This window comes from Coturnix japonica, chromosome 15, assembly GCF_054131305.1.
Source record: "Coturnix japonica strain WE chromosome 15, WE-NBRP24, whole genome shotgun sequence".
Classification (NCBI taxonomy): domain Eukaryota; kingdom Metazoa; phylum Chordata; class Aves; order Galliformes; family Phasianidae; genus Coturnix; species Coturnix japonica.
Window position 1 is genome coordinate 1,963,957 of NC_140677.1, and position 26,182 is coordinate 1,990,138.

The following is a 26,182-nucleotide window of genomic DNA, read 5'->3' on the forward strand; positions in this document are numbered from 1 at the left end:
GTCATTTAACAACTCGATGTGTTTGCTTAAGGCAACAAAATCAATGAAAAGTGATTCCCTTTAGAGAACAAAATGAAAGGCAGCTTTTTTTCCTCCCCCTTTTCTTTATTTTAATCTCAAGAGTTTGCGAGACCATTGTTGCATCAGAACCCAAATATTTATCAGACTTTTGCAACCAGAATTTGGTATCTTTATTCTGGACAGTGATCTCTCTGAAATGGGACTTGCCAGTTAGACTGGTGTTATGGACCAGGTACAAAACCAACACAAGAATGTTATTGCATCCTGGAAATGAAATGCTTTCTGACAAGAAAACATTCAGTGAATCAGCACCTAAGGAGCACTCAAGTCCTTTCTCAATAACTTATCTGATGACCAGAAGCATCGGCCCTTGGTGTATCTTCTGAAGTTGGACTCGGTTGCCATCTTCTCCTAAAATCAAATTAATGCAAATGATTATTTTGCTACAAACAATTCAAGTTAATTCAGACTGCCATAACTCACCTCACTTCATGCAGAGCCCTTCCTGACGCTCCAGGATGCATTACATGCCAGAGCTTTCAGCCTGGTATTGATTGATTCTTTGCAGTGGACCTTAAAAACCCATTAAGGAAGAAGTTAGAAGATGTGAATTAATTCTAAATCCTTTGTTGGTATGTGCAGCTGAAGAAAGCCTCTTCAAAACCATTAATCATAACTCAAAATAGACTGCTAACTTTAAAATAAGCTTTACAGTAAATTGGAGGACAAATCCAAGTCAGGGATTTACATTGGCTGTCTCTCTACCCAAAGTGCACTTAGAGTTTTCTCAAGTGTGTTACTGGACCCATTTTCAATATTTTTCAGTTTACAGAGTTCTGATAAAAATATGTCACCGTGCAGCCATCTGTGCCAACATGAGTGGAGATTGCTATCTAATAGATAAGATGTGTCATCAGTTTGGAAGAAGCTGAAAAGAGCAAACAATAAAACTCCTCCTGGTAGCAACATGAATCAGGCAAAAATTATTTTAGAACGACAACAACAACAGAATCTTCCTTCTGAAATCCTTACCAACGATTGAAATCAATTTTGTCCTGAATTGCTTGTACATCCACTGCTTCCCCAAATGTCTCAGGCCTAGAAATATGTATGAGTAATTTAAATTTACACCAAAATACATGAAGATTTAGGTGGTATTAAATAAGACTATTGACTGAATGAGCAGCTGCAGATTTGTTCACATTGAGCTATTTACTACCTGAAGCATTATGGTTGGTCTCTGTTGGTGCAGGCGGGGCTGGGGTGAGAGCTGTGGCCCATGTGCCAGGCAGGTGAGCATCCTGAGGCCTGGGACCACACTGGGCACAATGAGATCCTTAATGGTGCTGGGCTCAGCCCTTCTTGCCCCATTCTGATCCGCTACCTTCATGTTCCCTGCAGTCCTCACTGGTTGTTCCTGTGTTGTTCAGAGCCTGACAGACTGCTTGAACAAAAAGCTCTGATAAAAATGTGTTGGCAGGTTGTCTTTGTCCGTCTCCTAATTCTGGATCCTGCTGAGGCTGTGCTTTGCTTTGTCATTGCTGTTGCAGCTCCAGGGTTGTGCCAAGGACATCTGTAGCGCTGGCAGCCAGAGCTGCTCCTTGATTCCTAGGGTGGGAGCCTTGGAGTGTGCCCCACTACGTGGGTCCTTCCTTTAGCGTTGCCTTGGTTAAACCTTCCTGTCACCCACACTCTGATCTGCTCTGGGACTTGGATAGTCATCCAGATCCCTAGAAAGAGCTGTGGGTCACAGTGTTAAACAGGAAGGTTTCCCCTAAAATGGAGAGTTCCTTATCCATGAGGGAAATCAGGAATTGCATTTCCTAAGACTTGAAGGTGAACTTGGGGGGGGGGTAAAGAGAAGGGGGAAGGAAACAACCCACAAACAATATTTTCATCATTCCCCAAAGGTCCCATATACAGCAGTAAACTGCTAAAGTAATTGAAATGAGGCTGGCGAGCTGTGTAATAAAGATTAATCCTGCACTGAGAACACGCAGTACTTGAGACAACTGCTCTAATTCGAGACGTATAGCAGTGAAGCACCACAGTTAATTTCCAGGCGGTTACTAAATCCATTAGTGCTTTATGTCAGAGTGAGGATAAATGTGCACGTGGGTTACAGACACAGCGTGGCAGCCAGCAGGAGCATGGTGTGGGATGGAGCGGCCAGGTTCTGCTCGCTTACGTGATGCATTCTTATACACATGTACAGAAAGCTTGAGTAATGTCTTAACACAGCTTTGGAAGCAATTATTAAGCTCTGTGATTTGTGAGTTAACAAAAGTTACTCTGAAGAATTTTACAGCGAGTGTGTTGTTGGAAACAGGAGCATTGATTTCCCGTCTCATTACACTGCTGCTAGTTCCCTTCTCATTAGCCTGGAGCAGCTCTGTGTGTGTGATGGATGGGCTCAGCATTGCTGTGGGTAATCGGCCCCAGGGAGTCAGAAACAGAGGGGGTAAGAGTGAAAGTGTTCAGCTCATACTTATCTTGTGGCACTATTACATGTACGTATCTTGGGTTCAGACGCACAGCCAGTGACCAGTGCTTGTCTTGGTTTGCCAGTTGAAGCCGTGTACCTTTGGGCTGAAATACATGGCCTGGCCAGCCTGCACCAAAGGACCTGCTTTAACTCTCTGAGTCCAGTGCTCTTAGCCTGGAGCAGGTGCTATGGACCTGATCCAATGGCTGCTAGAGCTTGCAGAACTCATTCTGTTGGGACATACAGTGGAAGCAGATCACCACCAATTCACCTAAATCTTCCTGCAGTATGATAGATGCCTCATGGTTTTAATAGATGCAGCTTTAATACACTCTCCTAGCGGAATGTTCCACATTAATCATTAACTAAGCATTGATGTGTGTATGACTTGAAATGTCATTCTGCACAATGTCTCAAAAGCAATCTTTCTCTTGGTATTAGTGATCTTTTTCCTTCCCCCCTTCCCCCAAGCTTTGGAAATCATTTCCATCAAGCTTTGAGGGGCCGCCAGATGTGGTTATTTCTTTAAGTATTTGCTTTCCATAATTTGCACAGAACTGTTTTTGCTTAAAAATTGCAAGTCACAAAGTTACCTCAGGGGTTGTTTTGAAGCAGTCATAGTTTCTTCTAATGAGAATGTATTCTATGCAAGGTTATGCTTTGGTTTATTCCAAGCGTGCTCTTTATTTTATTGATTGGTTTTATCTTTGTGTGATCAATTAAAAAACTGCGTATCTCACTGTGTTAGAACTGTTGGTAATTCAACTGCTTGCTTACATTGCTGTGGGTGCGGGTCTGGCTGGAGGCATCTACGTGTCTTTATTCCCTATCCAAAACAATTTTTGTGCAACTCTGCTCTAGGGAAGCTTTAGTTTCAAACATTATAATGTAATGGGTAGAGCTGAATATAGAATTTTTCTGCAGTATCTGGGCATGCTGTGTCCTCTTCCTAGCAACTGCTGTCAGTAGCGTACATTTATGCCAACAAGTAAATGAACAAAATGAATAAATGTGATGGCTGCTCTGCCATAAGTCAACAGAACTGCAAGAACACTTTGAAATCCGGGTTTATTCTGCTTGTTTCAGAGCCCGCCGTTCTTTTTTTTATTAACTTTTGCATTTCTCTTATTAAGTAGTTTAAGAGTTGAATACGTTGTTTTCCACCTCCAAAGGTTATCTTTTAATTCCCAAAGTCAAAAGTCACCTGCACAGCTCGCCTTTGGGTGTGATGCTGTGCACCTCAGAGAGTGTCACGCTGCCTTTTTTAGCTGCATCGAAAAAAGAGAAATCTTCCATCAGTGCTTTCCTTGCGATTGATGCTGCATTATCGCTGATGGATGCTGAGGTAATGTTCGGGTCCATTGCTGAGTGACACAAACAGAAAGTCTCCTCCTGCCCTTCCTGTGTGTCTGCTGAGTGCCTCAGAGGTTGCGCCTGCTTCTGGGAGGGCCGTGAGGTCAGGGAGTGATGGATACAAAGCTGTTAGAGCTGCTGGGATCATAGAACCAAAACAGGTGATGATTTGTAGAGCTTCATTTTGATAAATGCTACCTTCTTTTTTGGTGTATTTTTGTTTTGTTTTGTTTTGCTGATATTCTTTGGTTGGGTTGATTTGTCTAATTTATTTATTTGTTTATTTTCTACTATTAGTACTTTTTGCATATCCTCTTTGGAAAAGAAAATGGTCAGTTCCATATTTGACACTTACAGCCTTGGTTTTGCAGGGGGTCCGTGGGAACAGCAGCTGTGAAGGCTGTGCTGCACGGTTCAGCTGCAGGGTCCGGGCCTGACTGCATTGCTGCACAAAGAGCGTATTTTACTCTTGCTGTTGGAGACTGTATTTATTGTCTGGCCGGTCACAGGCCAAACAGCAATAAGTTTTGCAGTCTGCAGCAGATGTGCGTGGGTCAGGTCAGAGCTCTGTCTTGCTGCATGCGGCATTTGGTCCCATTTGCCTGGAGAAGGACAGATGAGCTCCACGTAGCAGGGCTGCCAGCAGTGCTGTGGCTCGCTGACTTCTCAGCTGCTCATTCCTGATGCCCAGCACAGTTCTTAGAAAAGGTGTTGCCCAATGTAGCATCCACAATGGGCTGTTAACACCCAACGGGTTTATTTCTTTTTCTTATTTTCTCCCATTTTTGGCTATAAATATCTTAACGAGGATCCAGGCCTAAAGCAGCAGTGGCTGCATTTATCCTGAGAGTTTTCTGAGTTCTCTGATGGATCTCTCAGCAGTTCTTCCAATAATGATTTTAGAAATTCTTTTTAGAGGCACGTGGTGTGTTTTTCTAATCAGTGATGGATATTGACTATTTGCTTCCCTTTTTGGCTTATTGGCTTCCACTTGTAAAATCCATACAGACGGTTACTGTGTGGCCTTTAAAAGCGCATTCCAGTAGTCTGCCCATTGCCCTGCAAGGTGGTCTCCTGTGCAGCCATATGGCTGTGATTTAAGCTGAGCTTTTCCTATAGACTTCCAACGTAATCTGTGATTCCTGATATTGAATGTATCTAGCCAACTCTGTGCTGAGAGCAGATTGCCTTGCAAAGCAATAAGCATAGAGATGTGCCTTGCAAAGCCAACCTGCATGTAATACTAAATACTAAATGGGAGCATCAATTGCAAGACAAGCCTGTGGTAGGTTCTAATCTCTCAGTTCAACTGATCTGTTGAGAAATACAGGAAACACAAACTAAAATGTTTAGAAAGATATTGGCAGAATAGGAAACCATCATGAGACAGAGCTCCAAACTAAATAATTTGCATGATTTTCTGTCAAGCTTTGAAGGTTGTTGTGACAAATTGGAAGTGTTCTCTGGACATTCGTGTTGATTGGTAGATTTTGTACTTTGATACAGATGGCACTATGAGCATACAGCATTATTCCATGTTGATGTGCTGACAGCTGAAGTAAAATTATGAAGTCAGGAAAAATGTGATGAATGCTTCCAGGGCCAGTTTTCCATTTGCTTGAATTTGGATCGCTGCTTAGGTGGTTTGTTATCCTGTGCTCTGGGTTGAGAGCTTTCCTTCCAATCATCAAGGAAAGCTCTGCTTTTCTTCCAGTCATCAAAGAACTGAGAGGAATCACCCCGAGTTAAATGATGAAGTAGTGAGGAAACTTCCAAAGGAAGATGGCTTTTTTTTTTTTTTTTTTCTCTTTTCTTTCTTTTTTGTTTGTTCATTTGGCATAGCGTGGACTGTTGATGCTGCTGCATTTGTTGGACTGCATTGCTGCTGACCATCTCTGTATGTTTGGTTAGCAGCACACCTGTCCCGCTGCCCTGGCTTTAGCATGACAAACTCTGCACTTCACTCTCTAAAGTATTTCTGAACCTCAATTACTATTATTTTTCCTGTTCTCCTCATGGCCCCTCAGCAGAAGTGCCTTTTATTTTCCCTAATACTCTCTGTGCCATATGTAAAACACAAGAGAACCCATTCCTCTGCCCGCAGTGAACATGTTACACTGGAGGCGTGTTACAGACCTGAGCAGAGCTTTCTTCTCCCTCTACTGCTTTCCCAGTTACAAAGCTTTGCTCTGAATTAGTTAAACCTCTGAGTCAGAGGCATAATGAGTGTTTCTCAATAGCTTTAAAAGCACGAGAGTACCCAGGGCTACTTGCATGAAGCAGTATGCTTTACACTAAAGAACTGGCTTTGCCTTTTTCAAGATGGCCCATCACTTCACACGCTGTTGTCTTCAAAATGGAATGTATTTTGCTCAGAAGTGCTCACACCTCATAAGTCTGTAATTGCCTCTTGCATTAAAGCAGCGTTTCAGCAGTTCCACTGATTCAGTCCAACCACTTTTCACACATGGCTGTCTTGAAAGGGCAATGGAGTTGGAGCTATTTGACTCCATCCAATTTGCCTTATCCAACCCAATTCTTTTCTTATCATCCAACTTGCCTTATCCAACCCAGTTCTTTTCTTACCCTCAGAGAGGGCACCAGCTGAGATTGTGTTCACCTTCTCTGTTTAACACTGGACTTGTTTCACAATCCTTCCATGATATTTTATATCTCATAGGCAAAAGCTGGTGCTTGCAGGAAGGCTGGTGTCTTTTCATTTTCTCTTAGAACAACATCAAGTGAGTAACTGGCACAAAATCCCCCTGAAAGACTGTGTGGATATTTATGCCGCTCTTCATGAACTGGAAACTAAAGAAAGCGTAATTTTTATGTTTAAGTTATAATGCAGTATTGATCTAATGGCAAGTGTTGTTGCCTGGGTGCTGTCCCCTGACGTTTCTGTTCCTTTGCAGACCGCGGTGAGGGGAAAAAAGCATTTCACATGTGCTTAAAATAAAAGCAAAATTGTCCCCAGGAAGACAATGGGAAAGAGAATCTTTTCCTTGTGATTAAGGATGTAGATCTGACAAAAACCAGTGCAGTAAAATCAACTTGGATTTTCATGTGGCTTCTGGGAAAAGTAAAGCAAAGGCGATGGTAAAAATAGGATTTTTTCTATTAAAAAAATAATATATATATATGTATATATTTTAAAAAGCAGAACAATTGGAACTGTCTTCCCTCCTAAGACCTTGTCAGCATAGAACCAAGAGGATCAGATGTGATGTTGGATGCTCAGCACCAGAACAGCATAATAACTCCAGAGGCTGTTCTTCCTTTCTTTAAGTCAGATTTCAGGTTTTCCTTGAAGGCAGTGAGTGTCTGCATCATCCGCTGCCGTGGGCCGTGTTGTAATAGCCCAGAAAATATTGGATATATGGAAGTGATTCTTTTCTTCTTGGCTTTGAATAAAATGTCTGCAGTGCTGCTTGGGAAGGTCAAGGCTGTGTGACACTGCCAGGATGCCGGTATTCTCGGAACAACCATCTGTTCACAGTGCAGTGAAAAACTGGTTTGTGACTGCCCAAAGTCACTTCAGCTCATGAATATAATACCAAAAAAAAAAAAAAAAAGGAACTTTAAAAAAGCACACCAATATTTTTCACTTAAAAACAATAAATAAATAGTGGTTTGGAATAAGTAGTGTTTATGACCGTGGCTAGATGTGCAGTGGTGGTTAGTGGTTAGTCAGGTTTAGGTGTTAGCAGCCAAAAGGAGGGCATGGAAATGGAGCCCCTGGGGCTGTCGCTGTGTGACCGAAGAACCTTGGTCACCAGAGCAGCTGAAATGAGTTGTACAAGGGCATGCGGGAGGGAGGTCAGGGGCTCCCCGTGGTGAACCGTGCTGACCGACAGAGCTTGAAATAAGGGAATAAATAACCTGCAGGCTGCACTCCTGCCCAAAGCAGAAACCAGTTTATGGGTTATTTTTCCCATTCTCTCTGCTTCATTAATACATCATATAAAACTGCGATAACTTTGACAGTTTGAGACTCCTTTCTTCATATCTTTATTGTGTGTGTTTTTTGCTTTCTTTTTTCTCCTGGTGACTTCAACATTTCCCCTTCTCTCTGTCGTACTCTCCTTTGTGGTTTTTCATGTTCCTAGCAGCCGCTTCATTCTCGTCTCTGTTTCTCCTCTTCTTCCCTTAAGGCTTGATTCAAAAATTAGATCCAGTGACTTCTGTGGATGTTATACTTGTCTGGTTGGCCCCCAGACGTGTCATCCTTTTATCACTGAGTTCTGCAAGTCAAATACTTGCAGACCAGCACAGCTTTTAACTGCTGCCTCTTTGCTTACTGTCCTACTGCTTAAAGCAGTGATAATAATTTTCACTCCCATGTGATGAGTGTTGATTAATGCATGTTTTCCTTTTTTTTTTTTTGCACTGAAAATAAAGACTGTGACATTTCAAAACACCACCAACAAAAAAGACCACAGTAAACAAAAATAAAACCCTCAGTGATTTACAAGAATAATGAAGTATAAAAACATGCATCTTGGCAGTGATGGCAAGGGGCGGTGTGTTAATGTTTCTGTGTTAATGTTTCTTTGAGCTGAATGCTTCCAATTGGGGACTTTTCTGGACTAGCAAGTCCACACCTGGTTGTGGTTGGCTTTCTCACCAGAAACGTATGGCATAGTGCTTGCTGCCTTTCTGCTTTGTGATGCTGTGTGCCTGTTTGGTGCTATATGGAGAGAAAGGCAGAGGCAATGTGTGCAAGACATGCACCCCTGGGAGAGGAATGCCCACAGAAATGGGGGCTGGCAGCAGAGGGTGAGCTCTATCTGGTTCAAACACAATTGAAGTCCGTTGCAATAAAGTGGGAACAAGCAGTTTTGGGAAGATATTACACGTGGTAGGCCAATGAATATAATTAAAATCACAAAAATTCTTTCTGGTGTGGGAAGTTTCATTACAAATTACATCTCTGAGTTCAGTCACAGTCTAATAAGAGATGTCTCCAGCTTCTTAAAGTTTAATTTGATAGTTTATAAAGGAAGTAATTAAAACATGCTGTTGCTTCAGTCACTTTTTATTTCACAGCCTGTGTAGAAATGTGCCACTCATTCTGCAGTGAGAGTCCATGTTGGCCTGCAAGCCATCCTTACTGATGCACACCCACTGACCCAAAGTAGATGGGAAGTAAATGCTTGGATTTTTAAGTGTACATTGCTTTCAATAAAGGCCTTCCCAGAGCTGTGCTGCAGCAGGGCTGGGAGAGGAGAACCCAGATCTGCGTTCAGCTCCATCCCTGAGTGCTGGCCTCACCCAGCTCAATGCTGGCAACCTTCATTTTCTTTTTCAATTATGCTGAAAAGGGTTAAAGGCCTTTAAGCCAGATAGGTGGAAATGCAGGTAGACGCTCAAGTCATTGCTTATCTAGAAGCAGCATCCACTGAGAAAAATGAGCTGTGTATTCAGCAAGCTGCTTGCGTGTGTCACGTTTAATCCCTTCCTTGTGGCTTCTCAGCACTGAGCAGATTATTTGTGAATAATGGTACAACATGAGAATAGAGGATGACACCATCTCTGCAGTCTCTCCTTTGTTATTACCTGGAGGAACTGATAATATGAACATGAAATTAAGAATTACCTGAGGGCTGTGTTCCAACATTAGCTGGGAGTTTTGCAGCAATCTGAAGCTGATGTGAGGGTCTTCCATAGGCCACTCTTTAAATGCATGTTTTCATAACTCTTTCTTTTTTAAGACTTTAGCTATGTGGATATTAAGCAGTCTATTGATTGCATTGATTTTGGATGCGTGGAAATGGATTTGGAGAACACAGTGATGCTGAGCTGCACTGGGACTTTCTGGATGTGATGATCACTGGGGTGATGTCTGAAATGAGATGATGCTCTGTATTCAGAGCAGGTCTTTGGGAGGACACTTTCAGACTGTAGGACCTGCACAGATGTTCAAAATGTGATATTTCATAGTCATAAAGACATGCAGCATAATTCTGCTTTTTTAGCTCCTAGAGTTGCAGTGCACAGCTACATAGAACTGAATCATCCAAATACTTTTGAAAAGACATCTTATTTTTCTTCCAAGGTTGTTTAATTAATTTCTTTTAATTATTTTTTGTATTGTTTGCTGAACATTATTTCAAACTGCTGTTAAGGGGCATGTGAAGAGGGAAAAATGAACCACCTACGTACTGCTTCTAATGCAGTTGTATCTCCCTTGGCAAACAGAACCTGAGAAAAATAGATGTTAGCCTCTATGCTTGACAAAATATTTAGAATAGCCACGTACATTTCTATTTTAATTATCCTTGTCAGGGTGTTTTGTAAGACAAACAGAAAACTCTACAAGTTAAATGAAATCAAGGAGAGACCTGGATATTTGAGGCTCTTCCTTCAGACCAGCTATTCCTGACTCGTATTTATTTATTGTATCCGTAGACTTTCTATGCCATGTTCCCACTAAGGGAAAAAGGAAGACATCTGGTAACATTGGTTGTTACTGTTAGAGTTTGGAGATGTCTTATCATAGACTCAAATCCCAGTGCCTGGAGGTAGAAAAGAAGGCACAAGCCCTGCTGCTTTAAGGGTGAGAATTGCTGCTGCTTTGGTTTAAGGCAGGAGCTGAGGCTGCTGTTGTGCATCAAACCCCACCAGATGCAAAATTAGGCTATTAGAAATTAATGAGGACAATTCTTGCACTGGGCACAGGGTTTAGAGCTTGCAGGGAAGTCAGAACATGCAAGTCACTGGTTTGCTGGTTGCATACAGGAGGTTGGCTTGGCTTGCAGGTAGCTGCTCCTTCAGGCTTAGCTTGCTGTCATGTTTCTTCCCTCGCAATACTGAGTGAATAATTTACAGACAAAGTTTGTCTTTTTTTCTCACATTTATATTTGCCCTTTCAAAGATCTTTGCTGAATAATTTATCAAAATAAGCCCTTTTTTTCAGCAGCTTTATTTGTGAGCGGGTCATATGAGAAGTTTCTGCTGCCTGATTGGAGGCTCCCAGAATCAGCTCCTCTTGCAAAGACGTTCCAATTCAAAGTGCGTGTTTCATCCACATTTACTGTAACTTTGAGCTTCTTAGAAACTTTCTGTTCTGAGAAATGCTGCTGCCAGGAAAGTTCCCTTTTACAGTGTTTGTGGAAAGCACACAAAGGAGAAGGACACAGCTGAAGTCTCTTTTGCAGACACATTTGAATATTCATGATGCATATATTAATAATTGCCCATTTTCTACTCATATGAGTGCAGCATTTCTGTTTTAAGCTATGATACCACTTTGGCAGTTTACTTGGCTATAAGAAATGTTAATTTGGGGGGGGGGGGAAGAAGCAAAAACAACAACTAGTGCAGTATTTGGGCAGCAGAAATCCTACTGCCTTAAGTAAAACCAAAAATCATAAGGCTGGTCCTTCTCTGGATTGCCTGCATGGCATGGATGAGGAATATTGCAGTAGAACGTGCATGCCGCTTTGTGGGGAGTGAATGGGATTTGCTTTGGAAGTGCCCCCACCCCTCTGCTGATTCCGGGCCCACTGTGTGCTTTTTGTGTTGTGTCCGTACAGGGGAGCAGGCAGGAGCACAGCTGTGTGCCCTATAGCTACACTGTGTTCTGAAGAATCAGCACGTTTGCCATAGACATCATCCTGACCTTCAGAATCTCAGCGCTCAATCCTGGAACGATGTCTCTTCAGGACTTGGGGACCTTTCATCCTCCATCTCTCTCATTTCCATTACCTTAACAATTGTCAAATTAAAAAGTGTATTTTGCTGCAGCAAAGAAAGCTGTGTACCAGATACTATCTTTTCTTTGCAGAGTAGCCTATAACTAACAAAGCATCCATTTCTTTATTCTAGGATGATAGCATGCCTAAGAAATGCACTGCCAGCAGCATCCAGGGGAATGTGGCGTGCTGCACCATTTCTAAGCATTAATACTTTCATTTATTTTCAAATAGTTTGCAGAGCAGCAGCCACCTGGCACATACGCTGCGCACCATTAAATCAAATGGAACAAATGAGTCCGAAGGATTTGTTTTGAATTATTGTATCATTCAAACCCTGTACAGTAAGGCAGAAGAAGATGCATATGCTATTAAATTTTTTCTCCTAGGAGGCTGTTCGCTCGCCCATGCACTGTTTGCATAGAACTCACTGGTGAATTTAGGGAAGATGCTATTCTGCATAGCAGTGAAGCATATCCTTAAGTCTCACTGAAATATAGGAGAAGACAGGATTACAAGTCCTTCCCGAGGAGCCGGAACAGAACCCATTAAGGTATTGCAAGTCATGCAATTCAATGGCCCTCAAAGTATAATTTGATTGTAATTCAGAAGGTTACTAAAAGGAAATCCATACCAGGCTGTGAGATAAGCAAAAGAGAGAGGTGTATTTACTGTGAGTGGTTAAATGTGAGGTGTGTGAATCCCTTTTCTCTTTTGTCTGCAGTTTATCACCACTGAAGGCAAGTAATAGGGGAATAATATCTAGTTCACAAGAGAAGATTGGATTAAGCTTTCCAGAACGTCTTACGGGAGTTATTTCCATATCACTTTCCTCTAGGTTAGCTTCACTCCTTCAGTTCATAGCTGATAGCTCCTTCAGCTATTTTGACATCCGTGAAGGAGAAGGTTTTGGTGCATGGGAGGGATGGGAGGATGGTCAGTGCATTTCTTCCTCCTGGGGGAATTTGCTTCAGAGAGGGAGTTAGGAGATCCACAGAAGCCAACCTGAGGGCAGGGCTTCTCTTGCAGGGAACTCACTGCCTTCTCACTGCTTTTTAATGTGCAAGGTTGCTGTTTTGTGATGAATTTCTCTCACTTCTTTGGAACAGTCATTAATGCACACATATTTCTTTTGTTAAATATCTTGTTGTTGTACTCTCTGCCCTTGTCGACTGTTGTAGCTACTTCATCTCAGTTTATGCCTGTGAAACAGCTAATGAAATATTGGGGTAGCCTTGAGGTGCTTGTGCTTATGTGTTATAGAGATGAGACTGATATATATATGTTTTCCTAATGTTATCTCTTTGTTACTGCATAGATCCTTGGAATGAATACCCCCTCAATAGAAGATAGATGCAAACAAGGAACCATGTTGCCTGGGCTGCTGATGAGCACCTGAGGATCCCCAATGTGCTGAAAGCATGGTCTGTCTGAGGTGAGAGCATGGGCAGCAGGGCTAGGAGATATAGTGCAGATACCTGCCATGTACCTGTGAGAGACTGATGCTACCAGATGGAAGTTACACAGGAAATTAAGGGCACCACATATTGGTGTTCCCACTTAGGCTGTGAGGTTTATGATATGGCTCTGAACTTTCATTGTAGGGGGGGGAAAGGCATCTGGTCCCTGCAGGACCCTCACTGAATGCTCCACTGAAAACCTCGGGCCATCTCAGTGCTTTGTTGCTGCATGAAGAGGAATTTTGTAGCCATGGAGTGCAGGAGGAGCTTGGTTCTGTTTTGGAGCAGGGAAAGGGTTCCTCTGCTTTCCAGATGGGAAACTCATCCTTGGCAGTGCCCGTTCCACCTGCATTGTGTTAATTCTAGTGCAGTCTGTGCATAGGGGCTTCTCTATCATAACAATTACTTTTGGCAGCATGGGTTATCCAGGCAAAAGCTGATTAAGGAGAGAAGAGAGGATTTTGTGGTTCATAAGTATTTACTCTCCAGATAGCTCAATAGTTTCCATAGATTTTCAGATATATTGTTTGCTTTTACACGCATGTGTGTGGAAATGTGAATGCATAGAATATTGTGCTTTGTTCTTTTTACTGATAGCTTAGCTTAGAAGAAGAGATAGCGAATACACAGCCCCCACTGATCAGGTATGCTGTGCTTTTTGCAAATGGAATGGGAGAGAACCTGTACATCTGCATGGCTCAGACAGGTGGCTGTGACATTTAAACAGCCCATGGAGCTGAAACAAAGGGCAGCTTTCCTGCTTTTGACTCTGAGAAGGCAGCAGTGACACTTTCTTTCTTGTTGATGGGCAGTGCAGATCAGCACAGCATCTTCCTATTCGTATCAGACCTTTTATTTTGAAGGTCTGCACAGTTCCTTTCTTTCTTTTTTTTTTTCTTTTTTTTTTTCTTTTTTTTTTTTTTCTTTTTTTCTTTTTTTGAGCACTTTTCTTATTTCTGTGGTTGCTGTTCCTTGAGCTCCTGGGCACTACAAGATGTTGAATCTTGTCATTTTTGATAAATCTCCACAAACCACAGAGCTCAGCTGAAGGTGCAGTTCAGCATCCTGAAGTGCCAGTTTAATCTATTTCTAGCATTGGGTGGGGGGGGGGGGGGTGGAGGAGAAGAAAATAAAAGGAGGTGGAGGAAGTGAAAAAACCTCATAGCTTCAGACCTGCAATAAGGATGGGGACGAATTGGCTTTCCAAAAATAATATATTCCCCGGGGTATCAAAGATGGTGCTTGAGAGCCTCATGTTTAACAGAGGGGGGAGGAGGGGAAGCGCCCTGCTGTTGGGGCTTGTCGTGAAGGAAAAACACAGTTAAACAAAAAAAGAACCAACTCTTTTCCACTAAAAGTTCTTGAAAATGCAGTTTTCTTTTATAGTTTTCCAGGCTGAAGCGGCAGGTGGAACTGCTCACCAATGGAAATGTTAAGGAGTGTTTTGTCCCTTCCTGTTGTCTTAGGAAAGCAATTGGAGTGTTAGTGATGAAGGGGGAGAAGCCAGTGGCAATTCTTTATAGGTGACTGATAACTCACCAGGAGAGCTAGGGGGAGCTTTTAAAGACAAAGATGGGTGCTGGCTATCTGTTTGCCATTGGATAGCCAGAAAAGGCACATCATCATATCTTAACCAGTGAAATTTCCTTCTGGATTTCCCCCAACGCAGGAGCACAAATTTCATTCCTGTTTTCATAATTCCATCTGGACTAAGGCTATAGGTAGATGCAGGCACATGCCAATGCACCTGTAAGAGCATTTAGGCTACTATTAGGAATAAACAGAGCGACCCGTTTATTACGAGTAACCAGGATGAATGTTTAGCATTCAAGTTCATTTGTTTAAACTACCAGTTTCATTTGAACTGTGGTTGTGACAAATAAATCAATGCCCACGAAATAAAAATGCTTTGTCTAATAATCCTTTGTGCCAGGGTTATCTATAGTACATTAGTCTTGCTTTGTATCTGTCAATAAAAGTCGCTATTGAGATGGAGGGAGCTCACTGAAAGAAGTGAGTGTATTCTGTATGGGAAGGAGATGTCTTCTGCTATGGTCACCTCCTGACTGTGAGCTGCGTGGTATGGTTGCAACGCATGCACAGCTTCAATTTTGTTCTCTTGAAACAGGCCAGAGGATGGTATGAAGTTTCATTTGTTCCTAAACAGACCAGAAGGGCTACAGAGCCTCTGAGCTGTATTCACACCGTGGAAATGCATGTGTGAGAACCTCCACAACAGGCTCAGTAATTATTTTAGCTGCCCTTTGTGTTTTGCCACTCATCCAAAAGGCACTCATGTGGAGGCACAAGTGTCCTTCTTGGCCAGAAATCAGCATGCCCCTGACCCAGCTGACAGCATGCGACGTGCTGACTAATGAGTGCCCCTTCCTGGGCCATCGAGGTGCTCTTCACTCATTACCCTGGTTTATGTAGCTTGACATGAGAGATTGGACGTTGTCCCAGCAAGGTGGCATGACTTCAAGCCATGGTATTTCACTCGCATGCTTTTGCCAGGTTCATCTTAGCAGCTTTCTGTGATCTGGGTCCTCTTGATCTGTGCCACTGAAGTCTGCACAACATGCCAGAGACAATTTAGGTAGCACTTCTGTGTCAAAGTTGACTGAACAAAAGTTTAGTGTGCCCTTGGCAGTGTCAGCTCTTTAGCAGTTAATTAGAACTCCGCATAGTTTGACTAGGGCATCAACAAATACATTGTGTCATTAATTAGATACCAAATACTTAGTTTGGCTCCTGGGATTCAGCTGATTTCCTTCACCGTGATCATTATTTGGTTACAGCAAGTTTTACTAATGATCCGCTTGTGATTGTGTGAAAATGTATCAAACCAGGAGATGCTGAGTGGTGGAGCAAAGCATCTGCATCACAGAGGAATGTGGAAATGCCAGTCTTCTGCAGCAGCAGTGGATGGGAGCCTTGCTGGGGGCACCTGGCTGGGTATGAGTGGGATGCTGGGTGACAAAGGTACTTCTTGTGGTCACTGAGGGTGGAGTTGGGAGCTGCAGCAGTGTGGCTGTGCATGGTGATCTATGGCCTGGATGGCTCTGCTGGCTGGATGGCTGCGGGCTGGGACTCCAGTGAGACCTCACAGTCAGGGTACGTGGGTCAGTTCAGCAGAGCAAAGAGAAGCAGAATGCGCAGCCAGTAAGTTGTCTGCAAAGAAAGACCTCCTGGGATACATAGGGTTTATTCTGGGAAGAAAAGCTAAGTGAGACAAAACCCGCTGGCCTTCTGGTATGCCAGGAACACGTTTTTGAAGGGATGCACACCACATACGTGTAAGTAGACCTGGTGAAAAGTTCTGATTGAAAAACTGTTTTGTCAGCATATTGTTCTAATGAATGTTTCATGAACACGTTTTGATTTCTCCAGGTTTTCCAAAGGAAAAACATTGATCGTGGTTTTGGGGTATTTCTGGTGGAAAAAAATAAAATAATAATAATAATTCTTTTTCCAATTTATTTTATTTCCTTTTCCTTTTTGCTACAGGAGAAAGAACAGGAGACTGAAGAGTTACAACGTCTTCAGCATAATCAGCCATTTTTTCATACCCCTTGTTTCATAATGTACTGCTGAAAATGACATGGGGAAAAATACAAAAAAAAATACTGCAAAGTGAAAAAAAAAAATAATTTATTTTATAATTTCTCACAGGATATACATTCCTTTCTGGAAAAGTCAATTGTTTTAATATCTAAGGTAGAAAAGTGACATAATTACTGCTAGGGTACAGACAAGCAAAAAACATTTGTATATAAAGGACTACGTGAGCTTTGAGCACCTTCTTGTGTCACAGTGTTTTCTATCAATATTTCATCATACAAAGCCATTGCTTTGAGTCTTGCTTTGCTGGCTCGAGTAATCTATCTCATGTCATTCTTCAGCAGTTTTCTCTGCTGATAAAAGTTAGAAATGAGAATGAAAAAGGGTCTAATGCTTAGAGCTACCTAGAAGAACAGGGAGACAACAAAGAACTTCAGTTCCTTCTGGTACAACTTCTCTTCCCCTCTGCCTGCAGGAGTCCCAGAACAGCACAGAGCCCCACATGTGCTTGCACAGCGCCAGCTGCTGCAGGCCAAATGCAGATGTTTGTCCTTGGGAAAGACTCAGTACCCAGTAAAGACAAGGCAATCTAAACTGAGCTCTATTACCACTGCCTTCTCTTGTAAAGCTCTCCCAAAGCCCAACCAGCTCCAATTGTTGTACCTTTTTTAAAGCCCAGACCCAAGAAATGACTCAGGGCCTTTCTGCATTGCCAAACAACTTCCCCCCATGTCTGCTCCCATTCCTTGCTGTCCATGATGGACACTGCTCTGAAGTCAGACAGTGAATTCTCTCCAAGACAAAGCTCTCCAGGGTCTTCTCTCACAGATGCGATGCATTTTCTCATCACCTCCTGTTTCACAGCTCTAATGAGCTGTGAAAAATCTCTGGTATTATCTCAGCTGTCTTGGGCTAACCTAACCACTTAGCTTTAGGATTCCCCTATGGGTCCCAGCTGGCATGTAATGCAGATAAGGCCATTTGGTTCGAGGATTAACTGGTACTCAACAGTGCCCTCAATTCCCGTAGGCTAAGGAGGGAACTGAGCCCAGCTTTCCTTGTATGGGGATTCTCCTCACAAACGGAAGGTAAGAGCAGGTGCACCACTCTTCTGTCAGTGGTACAAGTTGTTTCTACCACTGGATTTAGAGAGTGGTGATGCACTAGAACAGGTTGCCCAAGGAGGCTGTGGATGCCCCATCCCTGCAGGCATTCAAGGCCAGGCTGGATGTGGTTCTGGGCAGCCCAGGCTACTGGTTGGCGACCCTGCACACAGCAGGGGGTTGGAACAAGATGATTGTTGTGGTCCTTTTTGACTCCGGCCATTCTATGATTTAGTTACCTAGGTTCTGTTAAAGCAGGCTGCCTGGGGGTGGTTGGTCACAAGTGGAAAAAATAATGTAACCTTGTTCTTGAACAAGATGCATTTTAGTAACAAATAAAAATTATAGCAGAGGGTGAGGCTGGCTTTGTATGGGAATCCACAGCTGTATTACTTTTTTTAGTCTTGTCAACAAATACAGCCTTTCTTAACAGCTTTTCTACTCTCTTGCCTAGCAATTCATTTCTGAATGTGTTATAAATAGCCAGTGCTCCAGATCAGGTCAGTTCCCTGGAGGAATGAGTGTATGCTTATGTATACTTATATATATGAGGTTAAATTCTGCCCTGGCTTATACTCTGCAGATGATGGCATTAGTGGAGGTGTAAGACACGAAGGAACTTGGTGCTGCGTACAGAAAATAATTCCAAAAATTATGCCAATTGCATGTTTAGAAACCATATAATAAGACAATTAATTTCCTCAAATAACCAGTAATTAATTTTATGGAAGACATTAACAGGCAGAAACCTCAAAACACAGTGTTCTAGGTTGGATCTGGATGCTAAGAGGGCGAGACTAGGGTGGATCATGCTTTATAGATACACTCAGTGCTGGCTGGGCGATGCAGTGTGGTGAAACACAATGAGGTGGGGAAAAGGCTCCAAGTCTCCCTTAGCTATAGTGGAGGAGCCATCAGGGCAATGCAGAGGTGTGGTGCAAACTGACCTCTCCTGCCCTGAGCTGGTGAGAGCATCCTGCTGGTGCACTGGAGTCTCTTGTACCTGTAGGGATTGTGATTGATAGTGATTCTAACCAAGACACAACAAACTATGAGATCTGAAGAAACTGGGTCTGTCTGCTGGCAAGGCAAAGTCCTTCTCCTTCCTGGCTGTGGGAACTGTACTCCAAAACTGCTTTAAAACTCTTTAAAGCTGCTGGGGCACATATGGTAATTTACTCCATAATATGGTAAAAAGAACCTCCAACACTGGGTTTTTTGTTGTTGTTTTTTGTTTGTTTTTTAAACATGTTTCCAAATGGTGCTTAATATGCTTCGGCTTAACAATCCACCTTAGAAGAAAACAGCTTGACCACGGTCAAGGAGAAGAGCTGAGGGAGGGAATCACGGCAGCACAAATCAGCAGTGAGGATGCAGGCTGCTGCAGCACCTGTACTGAAAGCCTGAGGCCATCAAGGAGAGCGGCAGAAAGGCTGCAGTGGGAAATGGCATGGGGAGCACCATATGCACTGCGTACCAAAATGCTGAGAATGGCATTTCCTGCTATCCTAAAGTCAGGGAAAATGTCTTTGTCCTTGAGTAAGGACAAAGATGAACTGATCAGGGCCTTACTTGTAGCATTAGGCAAGCACAGGTCTGCTTTTATTGAAAATACAGTGTCTCGGTGCTAATTGTGCTGAGTTATTTCACAGGGATGCAACCTACTGTGTGCAGGTTGTAATCTAGCACTGCTGCTGGGTATTTCTTTAGATGAAAAATGATACCAAGATGATTTACACAAGATTTATAACAAAAAGCAATCCATTAGTCAGTCCATCCAATTAACCACGCTGGATGCAGACTGGGGAGAGGTTTTGCTTTGTTTTGGCTTCACAGTGTTGTTGTTTTAGCTGTGGATTGACACAAAAATTCTTTAAAATGGGAATATAGTTGAATGACATTCTCAAAGTGGCTTTTGCTGCTGCTAATAGGATGTTTATAATCTGTGTGTTGCTGAACTTTTCTCTGACGTGTGTTTTCCCTTCCTGGTTTTAGATTCCCTTAATCTGCTGACTTCTCTAGCTGGAATAAAATAGAAGAAAATGTATTGTGGTTGAAATGAAAACTAGCTGTTACAGCCATCCCTTGGCAAGGAGGGCTAAGGTCCCTTCACCAGGTCGGGCAGAAAGCAGGCTAGTGTCTCTTGTTTTTGGTTTTTGGTTGGTTTGGTTTGGCTTGCTACTTCTTGTTTTAGGTAAGTATTGGTGAAAGACCAAGGATGACCACTTGGACATGCTGTGAGTTGGCTGTTGGTGTCCATGGGGTGGGAGCAGCCTGGTGCATCAAAGATATGGGAACAGGTGCTGCTAAGGGCTTGTCTGGTTTTAGCATGTATTTTCTCATGACTGCAAGATGTTTTGCACAGATCTCCCTTTCCTCTTACCTAAATGTGAACACATACAGATCAATAGGTGGAACCTGAAAATCTTCTTGTGTGTTTTATGAACATTCTGTTTCATTATTCCTTTCATGTATTTTGTGCAGAACAAGTCAACAAGAAGAAAGTAACTTTTTGCGGGTGATAAGAAATACCTTTCTTTTTTTCTCTCTCCTGGTTTTCAAAAGGCAGTACATATAAATTGGCTGTTGTCTGTACGTGAAGCTGCCACTTTCCATATATAACCAAGGTGTTGTGCAGCTCATTATTTCATAAGGCTTAGAAAAATCATCGCTGTCAACAATCAAAGCTTGTGGCTGTCATTGGTTTTATTAAAAGCACAATTGTTTGATCTTCTGAAGAAAGAAAAAAGGTCAGCTCCTGCATTTTTAAAAATACTTTGCACTCAGTCTCACTTAAGAGACTCGAGAAGTGAAAAATGCAACCTGACATTGTGTGTTCTAGTGGCCCCTAATAGCCAGTCACTCCACCGGCTGCTCTAAGTTTATCTTTAATCTGCTACTCCCAAACTAATTAAGGACCGAATGCCTTTGGACTGATTTTCATTTTGTCTTGAGTTATTGCGACATCTTTGCTACAAATTCTTTTTCAGTCTAATTAAATTCCCGCAGCATGAGTGTCATTATTAATATCATCACCTTTGGTAGACTAACTTTGCTTTGGTCTCTTGATAACTGCACATTGTGGAATGACTCCCTTTCTTCCTGGTTAATATTTGGGAAGTTTTGCTTGAAGTGAGAACATCTCGAGAATTAGCATAGAGAGAATCTATTAATATAAATATAATAATTCAAATAGAGGGGGTTTTATTAAAAATCCAATAGTCGTGCTATCATATTAGTTTTTGGGAGTATGTTTCAAAACTAATTTTAAACTTCTCTTTTTATCCTTAGAAATCTTTCCCAGACCATAAGAATTTTAATAACTTCAGGATAAAAGGCAATTCCCACTTATATGGCTAAAATTTCCAGTCAAATCATGAATGCAGGTAAAAAGGAGACTTGGTAGAACAATGTGTGTGGGATAGCAGAAGACTGCAGAAATGAGGATTCCTTCCTTCAGTTCACAATCTTTCCATTAGGGTGGCTAACGTTAGCTTGGTAATTCTTGTCATTAGTGATTTTAATAATGATTTTTTAGCTATCAGTCCACCAATCAGTAACAGATTCTCTGAAGGATGCAAGTGATGGTGGGTTGCCTCTTGCAGGAGGTGCGTTAGGTTGACAAATTGATTCCAACTTTAAAAAATCAACTGATTTCTTAATATAAAGTTCTGATCTTTGATCTCTTGAAGTTTTGATGAAGGTTTGTGGTATTAGAATCTCAGGTGAGGACATCTAGAACAATCTATTAAGTTAAACGTCAGTGAGAGTTGGGTTATAATAATCGCAGCTTGAGAGCTATGTTTTTTTTGGAGATAAAGAACTCAAAGGGGCAGAATCTAGAGGAAATGCAGAGATGTGTTATTTGAAAAACCATACTCTTGAATTCTGATTAGCTAAGCAGGAGAATAAAACGCTGCTCAGGTAGGCAAGTCTTAACCGGTATAGTAAGGCTATTATTCTTGCTTAACTTTTGACTATCTCTGACCAACACCACACTTCCAGAACTTCCTTGATGCTCCCTTAATTCTCGATGTAATCCCACAGTGCTGCTCCTTTCATGAGTATGGAAAGGGAAGGGCCATTCCACATTGTGCTGGGTTCTTTGGTCCCAATCTGGGCAGGCTGTCCCAGTGGACTCCAATGCTGAGAAATCCCATGTCTGACTTGGAACGTGGTGCACTGCTTTATCCGCTAAATAAAATCTAAATGATAAATGCTGATATTTTAATGAAATGTAAGTTTGGGGATTTCACATAAGAAAGCTGCTGTCATTGCTTTAATTTATATGGGGACAGTTATGTGCAGATGGTATAGACAGAGTTATTTCCTGACTGTCATCCAAAGTAAGTTGATTTGCAGTTTAATGACTTTTATCAAAATGAAATAAGCATTTGATCTTTGGATTTGATCTGGCTATATCTGCAGCTGCTACACCACTACAGCAATTACTTCCAAACTGGGCTTTTTGCCCAGGCAAATGGAGTTCGTCCTTGTTTCATGTCTCATTGACTGTCCTGATAATACATACTGTTCTGCTGTAGTTTTCTTATTCCTCCAAATTTGATAGGTATGAAAACTTGAGTAGTAAGTCTTTCATTTATTTATTTACTTTAATATTGATGTTTTCTAGTGGCAAAGCCTTCACTACCACCAGTTAATTTCATGTTGAAGCTGTTCCTAGCTATAATTTAGTACATGGATGTGTAATTCCCTCTACATAATCCTGCTATGTCCTTCTTTTAGAGGAATAAGAAATGTATTTATGAATTCTAAATCTAGCAGTTCCAGTGGTAATCTTCACATCTGCCTATACGTTTTCAGGAAGAAATTGCTCTGCCATGTTGTCTACCCATACTGGACTAAATCCACTCCTAACGCGCTTCTTCTGAAGGCAATAGACTTATGCTAGGAATAAATTTACCTCCTTTCACACATTTTTGAAATAGTGCTCTTTTGAACTACTGCCTCGTTACAGCCCTAAATCACAGCACATTCGCGTTAGCCATTCTTTTTCCAGGACAGTAATTCTTCCTTTATTTACTGCTGTGGATGAAATTTCCCCAAGTTTAGCCCCAAAAGCTGCTGATGAGAGATGGCATTTCAGGGCTCCATGCTGCCTGCAGTTCCCTACAGCCCCATCTCTGAGCAGAGCACGGGGGATGGCCAAGGGCTAACAAATATGGTGCTGGCTGGTAGCATGTTCTGACTGGGGAGGTGGTGCTGAGAGTGCTCAGGGAGCTGTGCAGAGAGCAGGGCTCAGGGATGCAGGGTCCTGGTGGAGAGAGGCCACAGCTGCAAAGAGTTGCCATGCAAATATTTTTGCTTTCCCCTTGTTTATAGTTTCACTGGGAGAAAGCGCACCGTGCTTTGTGTCATCAGAAGCTGGGATTTATGTTTTTGGGATTTTTTTGCTTTTTTTTTTTTTTTTTTTTTTTTTTTGGTAGGATGGGTATGTTTCTTACAAGGAGACATATGCAATAAAAATGGAAATAACTGGAATATGACTGCAGAACGAGCTGCCTGTAGATTTGTGGTCCTACCAGAGATTGTGCAAGAAAACTTAGTTATCAGGGCTCGGGGAGGATTTCCTGTGCCAGGGCCACTGCTGTGTCTTCAGCAGATCCAACTCCTTGCATAGCACTTGCTTCTTAATCCAGGAAAATTAAAACCACCAGTGATAGCCACATTGTCTGGCCATCTGCTCTTCCAGGTGCTCCTGTGCCAGAACAGAGCTGAAGCGATGTGACCCAGAATCCTGCTGCAGGGTTGGGATCATTCCCCGCACAGTCCTGTGCTTCAATCTTCTGCGTGACATCAGATAAGTAAACACCAAGATTTGATGGGAGAACATATGTCCATTGCATAATTCATTAGCGTTCTTCTCTGGAATTGCTTTTAGATATATGTGTTTAAATTGGAATTAGTGGGTGAGGGTGATTCAGGGAACACAAGTATGGCAGATTTGAGAAATGGTTACTTCTCCTGGGACTGAAGGCAACTTTGGCCATTCATTTTGTTTGCTTCTTCAATGATTATTTTAGTTGTTAGTATTTGTTTGTTAGTATTCCTTTCCTGCCGTTTGGGTGTGAGATGGTAGAAGAACAGTGGTACAGAAACCTGCAGCTCAGCACTGCTGCTAAATCCACAGTCTGCTCAGAAAATAGAATTATCATCTAGGCCAATTTCATAGCTGTGTAACTCCATTGCCTTGAGTACAGTCGTTCCTGATTGCCAAACACGAGAAACATTCAAAACTATTTACCTTCTGTTTTGCAGCGTACCCGCTCCGCGTTCGTACTACTTAGCAGGCAAAGTCAATTGTTAGCCTGCCCAGGCTGTGCAAATGCACAGTAACAGCAAATCATCGCAGTGCTTACAGCTTGTTCTCTTCTGTCAGCAAGAAAATTGGAAACACATTCAGCTTGTGTGGGACACCTGGGATGTGTGTTGTTCTCTAACGAAGACGTTGCACGCACCCTTTTCCTTGCCTCATTTCATCTTGACATGCAGCGCAGCCAATGGCTTTGGGGATTGTTTTGCTGTAAGAATGTTTGGGGGAAAAAACCAGACCCATCCCAAAACAGTACTGTACAGTATGAGTCACCGAGGAGAAATGGGAGGAGGAGCTATTTTGGGGGCTTTTATAACTTTCTTATTGCTAGGAGACTGCTTCCCCTGAGTGCAGCACTCTCTGGGCTCCCAACAGCTGCCTTGCACTGAGGGCAATTCACAGAGCAGCTTTGTATGAAAGGAGAAACAAACCTGGAGGGAGCGCATCGTCACTTCTCAGGCTTCTGAGACAAATGCAGAAGAGTAAGGCAGCTGCTATTCCAAGGAAAGCATTGTGCCCAAAATGTTAAGGATCTGGGGCTGATCTCACTGTTCTACTCTGCTGCCAGGACAGCCACAGGTTGTTCTCTGCAAAGAGCAGAGGCCTGGGATTCAGAGGATGTGCTTTGCCCATAGTTTTGCTGCTGCAAAAGCAATGAAGGCAGCACTTAAGTCATGTAAGTCATGGACACCTGCAGGCTCCTCTGCCCTGCCTCAGTGTGTGGGGCTGGGGTAAAACAATTCATTGGGAGTGAACTGTCAGGAAAATGATGCTGAGACCATCACTGTTACTACTGGGGAAGTATTGATGGTGATGGCTGCAGCTTTCCCACCCAACCGGGGTCTGAGGGGCATGTGAGCAGGGTGAGCCACCCACGGGGCTCCCAGCACTGTTCTAAAAAGGGGGAACATGCGAAGCAAAGACCAGACTTCATTTCTAATGCATCCCTGAGTGCGAACTGTTTGCAGAGACTGGGTCTAGCATCAAGGGAGGTAAGACTATCAATATATCATTTTGCTCTGAAGTCGTGAGGCTGTTGCACATTTTATGTAAGCAAGTACTCAGTCACATTAATTTTAGGCATCTGAGACTGTATTTATGATGTACTAAATCCAACTTTATGTTCCTGGTAGCAATCAGAGATGCCGTGGTTCTCAGAAGTAAAGCACTGAATGGGTACAGATGCAGCCTGCTGGCTCAGGAAATGTTGATGGGTCAATTCCATGCAGCCAAGGCTTAGACTTCATCAGGTTTTTCCTCCTGTCTGCAAATGGTGTGATTGGCAAAAGCAATGGCAATGCAGGTCAGTAATTTCTGCTTTGATTTGACCATGGGGTGACTGTGTAACTACCAGATTGGGGCTACATGTGCACTGCAGCAGTGAAAATGTGCTATTAGCAATGGCTGCTCCATGAGTTGTGGTGGGAGTTTACACTGTGAGCTTTGAGTTACACCAGAGGCAGATCCTCAAGGCAACCTTCAAGAGAAAGTGTGAACAGCAGCCAGATAGCACACGTGACTCCGAGTTATAAAATTCTCAGTTCTGAATAAAAATTGTTTTCTGGGAACCACAGATTTAATAATGCAGCTGAAGTAATCTGATTGTGTTTCGGATTATAAATGGACAAATCTCCCAGGGCTGTAGTCATAAAGCCTGGAAAAAAAGAAAACCAACAGAAAAAACAACAACAACAAAAACCCCCAAATCTAGTTAATGAGAATGTGTGAATTTATCATCTAGAAGGGAGTTACGGAGACAACTGTACAATATCTCTTATTGCATCTTTCACACTAGTGCCAGATGGCTGGGAATGGGATCCCCCATGTTCTTCTTCTTGTCTAAGAAGACAAGAATATAAACAAGGAAAGTGTCTGTGATGGTATTATTTGGCTGCCTGATAAGATGAGTCATTGCTTTTGATTGCTTAAATAATTAGGACTGTTTTATAATTTGATTACAGTGTTATCTCGTTCTGCTCTGTCACCCCAGATTTTGGGTTTCCTTACCAATATTCCCTCTCACGTGCTGTCCTTTCCATGTCCCCATTTAGTTCTGACTCACAGATCTCAAACACTCAATCACCTTTTTACCTTCTTGTAGTTCATGCTCTTCCCCTGTGCTAACTGCTTGTGAATAATGCACATTTTTTGGGGGGTGGCCAAACATC

At 42.4% G+C, this 26,182-nt stretch overlaps 1 long non-coding RNA gene across 1 annotated transcript in view; it reads left to right on the forward strand.

The window, feature by feature from the left end:
• LOC107319736 (uncharacterized) overlaps positions 1-26,182 on the forward strand; it is a 66,939-nt gene that overhangs the window by 31,908 nt on the left and 8,849 nt on the right. Inside the window, exons 3-5 of the long non-coding RNA XR_014934547.1 lie at positions 11,946-12,109; positions 12,875-12,991; positions 23,394-25,317. This is a non-coding gene — a long non-coding RNA (uncharacterized LOC107319736). The remainder of the gene's footprint in view (positions 1-11,945; positions 12,110-12,874; positions 12,992-23,393; positions 25,318-26,182) is intronic.